This window comes from Heptranchias perlo, chromosome X, assembly GCF_035084215.1.
Source record: "Heptranchias perlo isolate sHepPer1 chromosome X, sHepPer1.hap1, whole genome shotgun sequence".
Classification (NCBI taxonomy): Eukaryota; Metazoa; Chordata; class Chondrichthyes; order Hexanchiformes; family Hexanchidae; genus Heptranchias; species Heptranchias perlo.
The window spans coordinates 26,622,695-26,633,697 of NC_090370.1; the positions used below are offsets into that span (position 1 = coordinate 26,622,695).

General features: G+C 46.1%; 2 non-coding genes across 2 annotated transcripts; one reads left to right on the forward strand and one right to left on the reverse strand.

The window, feature by feature from the left end:
* Positions 1–2,259: 2,259 nt before the first annotated feature.
* Positions 2,260–2,354, reverse strand: trnai-uau (transfer RNA isoleucine (anticodon UAU)). The gene is made up of 2 exons: positions 2,317–2,354; positions 2,260–2,295 (listed from the first exon to the last, which is right to left on the reverse strand). It is a non-coding gene; the product is annotated as a tRNA-Ile (tRNA).
* A 3,726-nt stretch (positions 2,355–6,080) lies between these two features.
* On the forward strand, positions 6,081–6,169 carry trnar-ucg (transfer RNA arginine (anticodon UCG)). The gene is given in 2 exon segments: positions 6,081–6,117; positions 6,134–6,169. It is a non-coding gene; the product is annotated as a tRNA-Arg (tRNA).
* The last annotated feature ends 4,834 nt before the right edge of the window (positions 6,170–11,003 follow it).

Consider the following 11,003-nt stretch of genomic DNA (forward strand, 5'->3'; position numbering starts at 1 on the left):
GCTCCTGCATTGGGCGGTCATCAAACCTCAGCTTCCTGTGTGACAGGCAAGAATTTGACCACGAAAACACCAATGGCCGAACGGCAGTTGGCTGCATGTTTCCACTTGGAAACCTGTCAGAAAGAATATACAATCTCACAGGACGAAAATGAGGGTGTTTGATGTGAAAAACAATCGCATGCAGCTCTCGTGGCGCAATTGGTAAGCTGCGCGGGACTTATTTAACAGTATCAGGCCCGAGGTTGTGAGTTCAACTCTCACGTGGTGCAGTTTTACCTTTTGCTTCTGAACACTTCCACCCGAGTTCAAGACACGGCTGGTCTGTTCCATGAAGCATCTCCTTCTTCGTGTTCTCATGTGGGCACTTCTGTTCCTCTGGCCCGCCGTATTGCAATAGCAGGTGTGAGTTTATTTGTTAATAGGCGGGAGAGGGAGCGATTGGCGACAGCATGAAATGGCAAAGGAGGCGCCACCAGATCCTTAAATCTAAATAACCGAACACACAATTCTTCTTTTCGTGAAACAGACATTCTTCTGTTTGAAGTGCCGTTTCGGAAAATTCGGAAGGTTAATGTGTTGCCCGGTGTCACTGAGTAACGGGTGGAATTATTCCGTTTTCAGTTGTTGATCCGCTGACAGATCGAGAGACCTTTTCCAGCTCCCGTGTGGGACAAGTTTAGATTTTGAGCAACTGGGTGAAGTGTTTTTTTTAATTGGTGCAAACGAATGACAAGACATTTGGCACAAACAGGAAGAATTGTAAACTCACGAGTTACCTCTCCATGTTTCTCAGATCAGATTCAAAACAAACAAAGATTTTCCTTAAGACATGACTGAGAATTTTGTCAAACGGACCCTCACTCGAGTTCGACGCCCACAAGCGATAATTTAGAGACCTACCATGAATCTTTATGATGGAGTGTTACAAAACCGTGAACATGGATAGCTCAGTCCGTAAAGCATCAGATAAGCAAAGTCGTGATCTGAGGGTCCAGAGTTCATAATCCTTGTTTCAGGCTGTTAAATTAAAAACAGCTGGCAAGTTCTTGTCCTCCAGCGGAGGAACAACTGCGGGAGAGACGATGTGTGTCAATATGTTGACTTTTGGTGAGCATTCTCAGAAAAGGACTTTGTTCTTCTCTGATCAACATTTTTACCAGAAACATTCGGACTGTCGATGATCATTTCGAAAGACCACTGATTGCCCGTTCACACCACCCGTCCCTTGTTTGTACAGAGATTGCTTAGTGTTTAAAGTGCTTCAAAGTGAGTCTCTTCCATCGTTACCTGGAAATATTTGGATTGGTGCATTTATCTGTAGCTTGTTAATTGGATGGTTAACACGGAGTTTAGTTGGGCTGATCTGATTTCTTTGCTCGAGTAAATTGGATACTTTTTAACCCCCACCCAGTCCTTGCAGACACTTCCAGCATCATCTACTTGGGCGGTAGAATGCAGAGACATTTAGCGCTACAAATCAATCCGTGCCGCCTATTACCGAAACTCGGGAACAATGTTAACGATTTCAGCCTCTCAGATGCCGATGTCGCCAATTTCATCTTGTGCAGCAAGAACCCCTGGTGATTTTACAGTCACTCAAGTTCGCTTCACTTTCCCCAAAGTTTACTCTGAGAGAAAAATGAAGGAAAAGTGAGTGTTTCGTCATTGTTGTCGAAGCAAAATCGCTGCTTTCATTCCTTCCACCGTTGATCTTCCTGCGGGTTATGAACCTTCTGCACTCCACTATTTTTATCACATGATCAGGAAGTGAAACAAGTTGAATTTGAAAGTGGGAGCAACAAACTGGATTAAGAGGATAGGCGGGGAGGGATATTGCAAAACAAACAGCCAAGCAACCAGGAGCGTGTCAGCTGTTACATAAGAACATCATAAATAGGAGCCGGAGGAGGCCTGACGGCCCCTCGAGCCTGTTTCGCCATTCATGGCTGATCTTCGACCTCGACTCTATTTTCCCGCCCGATCCCCATAATCCGACACGGCACTTCAAACAGAAGAATGCCTGTTTCACGAAAAGAAGAATTGTGTGTTCGGTTCTTCAGATTTTCAGATCTCGTGGCGCCTCCTTTGCCATTTCATGCTGTCGCCAATCGCTCCTTCTCCCGCCTGTTAACAACGAAACTCACACCTGCCGACCAGAGGAACCAAAGTGCCCACATGAGAACACGAAGGAGATGTTTTTGGAACAGACCAGCTGGACCTTGAACTCCGGTGGAAATATTCAGATACAAAAGGTTCACCTGCTCCAAGTGAGGCTCGAACTCACAACCTCGGCATTGCTCGAGCTTGATACTGTTATATAAGTACCGCGCGCGAACCGACTGCGCTACTAGAGCTGGATGGCTGCTTGTTTCTCATCAAACAACCTCAATTTCGGTCTGTAAGATTGCATGTTCTTTCAGACAGGTTTCCAAGTGGACACATGCAGCCAACTGCCGCTCGGGCATTGATGTTTTCGTGGTCGAATTCTTGCCTGCCACACAGAAGGCTGGGGTTTGATTACCGCCCAAGAGCATTTTCATTCTGCATGAATGACAATGTGTGAAATGGGATAAATTCATATTCAGCTTCAATCTTCACAACATCATGAGACATTTTCTTTTTTCCAGGTGTGTTGCACACACGTCACCTCGGCTTCTGCAAGGAAAGAATGAGACGTTTGGAACATTCTTCTTCAGACGGTAATTGATGCTAACTCACTTATGATTGTTAAATCTGGTATTAATAGATTTCTGTGAACCAATGTTATTGAGGGATATGAGGCTAAGACGGATATATGGAGCTCGGTCACAGCTCCACTATGATCTCATTGAATGGTGCAACAGGCTCGACGGGCTAAATGCCGCTGCCACTTGCTGCCTCCTGATATGCGCCACTTTCACCTGCAAGAAAGTGTGACGTGTGTCTGTGTGATGGCTGACAGCTGCCAGTGTGTGTGACCTGTGAGTTGTTGGTGGGCGGCTTGCAACAGTGGTAACGTGTAAGGGTGAGAGGAAGTCTCTGGTTTGAAGAGTTGAATACTGATGGAAAGAGTTTGTTGGTATCTGGGTGATGGGGATGTCGCGCGTGGTGCAATTGGTAGGTGACTTCATTTGAGAGATGACCTCACTCACCGTGACCACTCATGTCAAAGCATTGAACTTCTTCCTGCACTGCATCGAAGTCCATGCTACTGTGCGCCTGGCAATGACTTCGTCCCTCACTGCCTCCCGCTACCTTTTGGATATATGTCTGGAGGGCCTCGAGCCCATCCCCACCGCCCAACCTCTGCAAATATAGGATGTCCCTCCTTCTGCCCACCTCTTGCAACCAGGTCTCTCAGCATCAGCAGAGGAGCTTGTTGCATGCACTCTCCAGGCTTGGTACCAACTGATATCGACAAATTGGTGAGGACTGGCGTGCAGATTGGAGGATGTGGGATTTAGTTGTGTACAACCTTTATTCAATGTTTTAACATCGTACCCTTCGTCGTCCAGTCCTTCCCTAGAGCGGAGAAACTACACCATGTTCTCCGCAGCCTTCAACATGTCATCGATGACGACGCACACCTCGCTAAGGCCATCCCCACGCCTCCACTGCTCGCCTTTAAACAGCCACCCAACCTCAAACAGACCATCGTTCGCAGCAAATTACCCAGTTTTCAGGAGAACAGCGTCCACGACACCACACAACCCTGCCACGGCAACCTCTGCAAGACATGCCAGATCATCGACACAGATACCACCATCACACGAGAGGACACCACCCACCAGGTACATGGTTCATACTCCTGTGACTCGGCCAACGTTGTTTACCTCATACGTTGCAGGAAAGGATGCCCCGGAGCATGGTACATTGGCGAGACCATGCAGACGCTGCGACAACGGATGAACGGACACCGGGCAACAATCGACAAACAGGAGGGTTCCCTCCCAGTCGGGGAACACTTTAGCAGTCAAGGACATTCAGCCACCGATCTTCGGGTAAGCGTACTCCAAGGCGGCCTTCGAGACACACGACAACGCAAAATCGTCGAGCAGAAGTTGATTGCCAAGTTCCGCACCCATGAGGACGGCCTCAACCGGGATCTTGGGTTCATGTCACGCTGCACGTAACCCCACCAGGAAAAAAATTATATGTTTTTCAAAATTCTCTTTCTCTCTCTCTCTCTGCCATTTTGAATTTCTTTCTGCCTGCCTGTGTAATAGACACAATGTATATCTAGTGTACTGGGACGTGCTGTTCTCCGTGACTGGCCTGTTTGAATAACAACGACACCTTTTGATTGGTGTGATGCTGTCCCAACATAGTATAAGATATGCGATTTGAGAACCTTTTCATTCATTCATCTGACGAAGGAGATAATCTCCGAAAGCTTGTGATTTTAAAATAAATTTGTTGGACTATAACCTGGTGTTGTAAGATTCCTTACATTTAACATAACTCATCAGCGTGTGAACAGAAGGATGGAACCTGCATCTGTGTTTTACCTGTGTGATGTCTCATCTCAGTTCAGACTCCGTGCAGAGAGTAGACTGTTATTTTCAGCAAATAACAGGTACCAGCGACCTTTGACAGATTTCGACGAAACATCCTCCCTTTAAGAGATTGAGCTCCCCTGGTGGTGGAAAGCGCATATTGCATTGATCCCACGTGCAAGGCCCGGAATGGAACGCTGAATGCAGGTGAGTCTTCGGGACAGTCGAATCTTGCGTCCTGCCTGCGCCAGGGTCATTGGGCGCGGGGAAACAGCGCATCACGCTACCTGCGCCGAAATAAGGCCTTTATCCAATTTCCCCCCAAAATTTCCTGCATACGCCAGTCGACAGGATTCCAATATGGTACCTGGCACATGGGGCAACAGGAAAAAGGATTGCATTTAGATAGCGCCCTTCACCACCTCAGACGTCCCAAAGCGCTTTACAGACAATGAAGCACTTTTTGAAGTGTAGTCACTGCTGACATGCAAGAAACGAGGCACCCAATTTGCGCCCAGCAAAATCCCAAACACTGCGATGTGATAATGAGCAGATAATGTGTTGTAGTGATGTGGCTGAAGGGATAAAGATTGAACAGTTCTCCGGGGAGAATTAATCACCTTTAAAGACGGAGACAAGGTGATTGTATCAGTTCGAGTTTTGACCTTTGTAATGTTTTTCTTTCCTTATTTTTATCTTCTTCAGATTCCAACTGATCAGAAAACTGACAACGGAACTCTCACAGAATTTTCGATAAATCTGTCACTCAAAATAAACAACGTTATAAATAAAGAAATAAACCGGATTGAGACGGTTCACTTCACTGAAACGTCGAATTCCGATTAAACCGGCGCGCGGAGTCACAACTGCTCATCGCTGATCTGCACCTCAACTCCATTTAGCGAAATAGAAACTGGAAAACTCATGTTTCGAGACCAATTTACTAATTTCCTGAAAATGAAGATCACGAAACTAGCAAAACATTCCCTGCCCTGATTAAACACACAGGAAGGGAATGTGTCGAATATAAAGCAAGAAATCCGCGATTGTATTTTTACACGGATAGAATACCGTGCTCAATATTAACACTAACACTGAGCGCCAGGTCGGGATCTGACCCGTTTACCCCGTGGTGCGGGACCCCGTCCGCTCTTAAATTTACCAAAAAAAGAAAATCAGAAAATAATAATCTCACCCAGCAGAATTGGGGATTGTTCGTATTTTACAGGACAGGATGAGGCCACTCGGCCCGTCGGGCTTGGATAGTAAATTCTGTTCACATTCTCCGCTCGGTGTTGTTCTCCGTGCACATTTTTAGTTTACCGATTTGTCTTTTATTTTATTTCCCCTGTGTCTATTTTGCAGACTGAGTGCGAAAGAGATTCGCTTTGGAGGCAAAACATTTTGATCAAAGATTTGTTTATTCTGATTGTAGGTTTCTTGGAGACCCAGTGGAAGTTCAGTTGTCGTATCCTGATAATTCGGAAACAGCAGAGCCAACTTGCTGCAAGAGAAAACAATAAATGGACAACAGAGAAAGAAGCAAGCAGTGTCTTCACCACACCTGCCCCGGTTTAAGATCTTTTACTAAACTGCAATCACAGTGGCCGCGTGGCCTAATGGATAAGGCGTCTGACTTCGGTGTTAATCGTGATGTTATCAGAAGATTGCAGGTTCGAATCCTGCCGCGGTCGTTTTTACACTTGTTCCAATGTGCGCCGCAACTGTTTCGCACCGGACCGTTTCTTGCAGGAACTGACCTGATGGAACGGAAATCCGTAAATTCCTTTGCTTGCAGAAGTTGACTCGACATTTTCAATATTGTCGATCTGGGTGCACGGGCAGGACATCGTGTAAAAGTGACTTTATTTCTGCTGTTTCGATTCAGAAATGGTCGGCTGATCCATTGTGCTCTGTATGTATTGGCCCGAACCCCATCCGTGTCGTTATTGCATTGAACTTGTGTTGCGGCCCTCCGTAAGTTTTGTGCAATCAAAATGGGCTTGAATTCTATTATTATCAATCCGACACCGGAGCTTTAAGGCTGTGTCCCTAGATTGTTTATATTTTGTTTAAATATAGACGGATAATTGGAATTTTTCACCTGCTGTAATGGGATAAAGGTCGAGTCGAGAGGACGGATCGGAGAGAGATCTTTCTGTCCTTCCTTGCTGCCTCTGGGGTTTACAGCGAATGAAAGATTAACGGGAACAGCAAATGATAAGGGAGGTGGAACATAAAGGGTTAACATTCACCATCAGGAAGAAATCTAATTTCAAAACTTTTTAACAATCTTGAACCTGTCCAGTTATTAGATTTACACCAAGTCTGTACATTTTTTCTGTTAAATTTAATTCCTCCACCCGCTCTTCATCAAGAAAAATTAAATCTGGAGGGAGCTCCCTTCCAGATTTGAGCCCAGGATCTGTCTCATTGTTAACAGTCTCCCATTTTGAACTAGAATCCCACCCATGGCTCGGTTCCCAGTAACTGCTGCCGAGATTGAAGGACTTCGGTCCCTCCTGCATCTCCTGCATTTTACCATCTCCCGATTATTCGATCAGTATTTGGGAACATGGGAGAAAGCCTGGGTTTAAATCCCGAACATTTAAATCCCCAACAATCTGCCTGTTGATCCCATTCCACGGTGCCTTTAGTTAACAATAACCGCGGGAGCGCAATTGGAATCCAGTCCGCAGTTTGTTTCCTTCTCCGTTCCTGTTCTCTCTCGGTTTCTCGAAAAGACGACGCACTGTTTGGATCAGGAATCGAGTTCTGATCAGCCCTGTGACAAGACGGACAACAATCCGTCATTGAAACCCCGAGAATGCTGTTCATTCTGTTCCAGGGACACTTCATAAGTCGGTCGAAACCTTCCAATTCCCATTCCCACAAAGGATGGAGCCAAGCGGAGGAGGGACGTGTTTCTCAATGATCGGACAGTTGGATGCCATCGAAGTGTGAGTGCCGATGGGTGACTGTGGAATTCCATGAAGGCTTTGGGTTTCAAACCCCTAAACTTGGACCCTTCAGTTCGCTCTTTGTGTTCGTGAGTCAGGAATGTTGGAAAGGAGAGCGGGAGAATTCCCTGCGTTTGCTTTAACATCCACCGACAGGGCCTCATTTAACTGGACAGAGCGAAGGCTTTTGGTACCCGCAGTGGAACAAGGTCTAACTTTTGACAGACGAGAATTATTTCACGATCATTATAGTCCTGCAATTGCTGGGACCTCGAGCCTCAATGATGCATTCACGGCGTGCGCCATTATCGATCGGTGAATGTTGCAGCAAGTGAGATACGGGTCGGGGGAGGATCACAGTGCTGCACAGAGGGTGGAGAATCGCAATGATACACAGGGGGCGGAGGGACACAAATCTCAGTGATGCACGGGGGCCGGAGGTCTGATTCCCCCATTTAACACACTGGCCCGCTCTCCCGGCCCCACCCATCGTTTACCCTGGCTCTCTCAGACAATCCAGACTCGCCCCCCGCCCCTTATCTCTGACACAGTGGCTCCTCTCCAACAGACGGTTAATGCGCTCACCCCCAACCTCCCATACAGACGATCCAGACTCCACCCTCCCCTCTGCCAGAGATCGGCTGTCTTTCTCAACCCCTCCCCCACCTTCGGGCCGATGCCATGTTGGAGTCCAGAGTCTGAGTTGAGAAAGCGCAGGGCCTCTCCCTCCTCGGAGTATATGACTGTACTACCATCGCTGTCTTGTCTGTGGGACAGGGTCCATCCAGTGCGGGTGATGGAAGAGTCTGGGACATTAGCTGAAAGCTATGATTCTGTGAGTATGGTTGCGTTCGGTTGGTGGTTCATCAGGCAACGGGACAACTCTGCCACAAGTCCCCAAATGTTAGAGTGGAGGACTTTGGTGAAAAGCACTGTTGGAATTTGAACCCAACAACCCTTTGTTTGCAAGGCAGCGTCCTTCAACCACTGAGCCACGGCGCCCACATGATTTGAATTATTTCCTAACGTTATGGTATTGATACATTTTCCAAGCTAGTTTGTTGCGCCTTCTCCCTCAACATGTCTGCGCAACAACATCTATCTTTTGATCATCGGTCTCTGAATGGTAAACAATGGGCATCAGTCATGATCTTCACTTCCTTATCCCCTGTCAGTACATCTTATATCTGGCTCTATTCATCCTGTTGTATTCCCACACTCTCTCCAGACTATCTGGTCTTATCCTATTACATTTCTCATCTCTTCCCACAAAATGTTGGTGAGTAATTTCTGTGATACACCAGGCCCTGACCTCCTCCTGTGGGTGACCTCCGACAAATACTGCACAATAGTTTAATGTGTGTGTATTTTACATTCTTAAATGTGTATTAGCGCTCGTCTACCTGGTGCATCTATTCTCACACAAACGGCAATGTTGCTTCAGAGCATTTAAATTTTAGAAAGACTTACTTGATGAGGCAAGTTGTCCCTCTCCATTTCAACAAAATAGAAACAATCCAGAGATACAGACTTAAAACACCGGTGTCGGATTGGTATTAATAGCTTTGAAGCCCATTTTGATTGTGCAAAACTTCCGTTGCGCCGCAACAAAAGTTCAATACAATAACAGCACGGATGGTATTCGGACCCAAACCGACAGAGCACATTTCTGAATCCAAACAGTAGAAATAAAGTCACTTTTACACTATGTCCTGCCCGTGCACCCAGATCGACAATGTTGAAAATGTGGAGTCAATTTCTGAAAGCAAAGCAATTTACGGATTTCCGTTCCATCCGACTGTGAGAAACGGTCGGGTGCAAAACAGTTTGGGCACACGTCGGACACATTTGCACCCAACGAATCAAATGATCGTGGCAGGACTCGAACCTCGCGATTAATACTGAAGTCAAACGCCTTATCTATTAGGCCACGTGGCCTACAATAAATTGCTTCACCAAATGACCTTAAACCCTGGGTGGTTAAGACTCTGCTTGTATCATTCTCTTCGTCCACATTGTTGATGTTGTTCATTTATTGTTTTCTCTCTTGCAGAATGAGGGGAAATACAACAAAAGACAAATCGGTAAACTAAAAATATGCAAGGAGAACAACACCGAGCGGAGAATGTGAACAGAATTTACTATCCAAGCAAGACGGGCCGAGTGGCCTCATCCTGTCTTGTAAAATACGAACAATCTCCAATTCTGCTGGGTGAGATATATTATTTACTGATTTTCTTTTTTTGGTAAATATAAACTCGGACGGGGTCCCGCACCACGGGGTGAACGGGTCAGATCCAGACCTGGCGCTCAGTGTTAATGTTCATATCGAGCACGGTATTCTATCCGTGTAAAAATAAATTCGCGGGTTTCTTGCGAGATATTCGACACATCCCCTTGCTGTGTGTTTAATCAGGGCAGGGAATATTTTGCTGGTTTCGTGATATTCATTTTTCAGGAAATTAGTAAACTCGTCTCGAAACATGAGTTTTCCAGTTTCTATTTCGCTAAATGGAGTTGAGGTGCAGATCAGCGATGAGCTGCTGTGACTCCGCCGCGCCGGTTTAACCGGAATGAGACGTTTCAGTGAAGTGAAGTGAACCGTCTCAATCCGGTTTATTTATTTATTTCTAACATTGTTTATTTTGAGTGACAGATTGATCGAAAATTCATTGAGAGTTCAGTTGTCAGTTTTCTGATCAGTTGGAATCTGAAGAAGATAAAAATGAGGAAAGAAAAACATTACAAAGGTCCAAACTCGAACTGATACAATCACCTTGTCTTCACCTTGAAGGGTAATTAGTTCTCCCTGCTACCCTGTTCAATATTTATCCCTCCAGTAACATCACTATAACACATTATCTGGTCATTGTCACATCGCTGTGTTTGTGATCTTGCTGTGTGCAAATTGGCTGCCTCGTTTTCTACATATCAGCAGTGACTACACTTCAAAGAGTGGTTCGTTGTCTGTAAAGCGCTTTGGAACGTCCGAGTTGGTGACGAGCGCAATATAAATGTAATCATTCTTCCTGTGGCCCCATGTGCCAGGTACCTTATCCGAATCCTGTCGACTGGCGCAAACAGGAAACATTGGGGGAAAAATTGGATCAGTGCCGTTTTTGGGCGCAGGTACCGTGATGCGCTGTTGCTCCGCGCCCAATGACCCTTGGGCACGCAGGACGCAAGATCCGGCTGGCCCGATGACTCACCTGAAATCAGCGTTCCATTCCGGGCCTTGCACGTGGAATCATTACAATTCACACTTTCCACCGACCGGGGGAGGTCAATCTCTTAAAGGGAGGATGTTTCTTGGAAATCGCTGAAAGGTCGCTGGTACCTGTTATTTGCTTAAAATAAAAGCCTACTGTCTAAACGGATTCTGAACGGAGATCAGACATTGCACACGTAAAACACAGATGCAGGTTCCATCCCTATGTTTGCACACTGATGAGTTATGTTAAAACATTGTATAAAAGATATACACTGCTAAATTCCACATTCTCCAATCTGCACGCCAGACCTCACCAATCTGCCGATCTGAGTTGGTACCAGGCCTGGAGGGTGCATG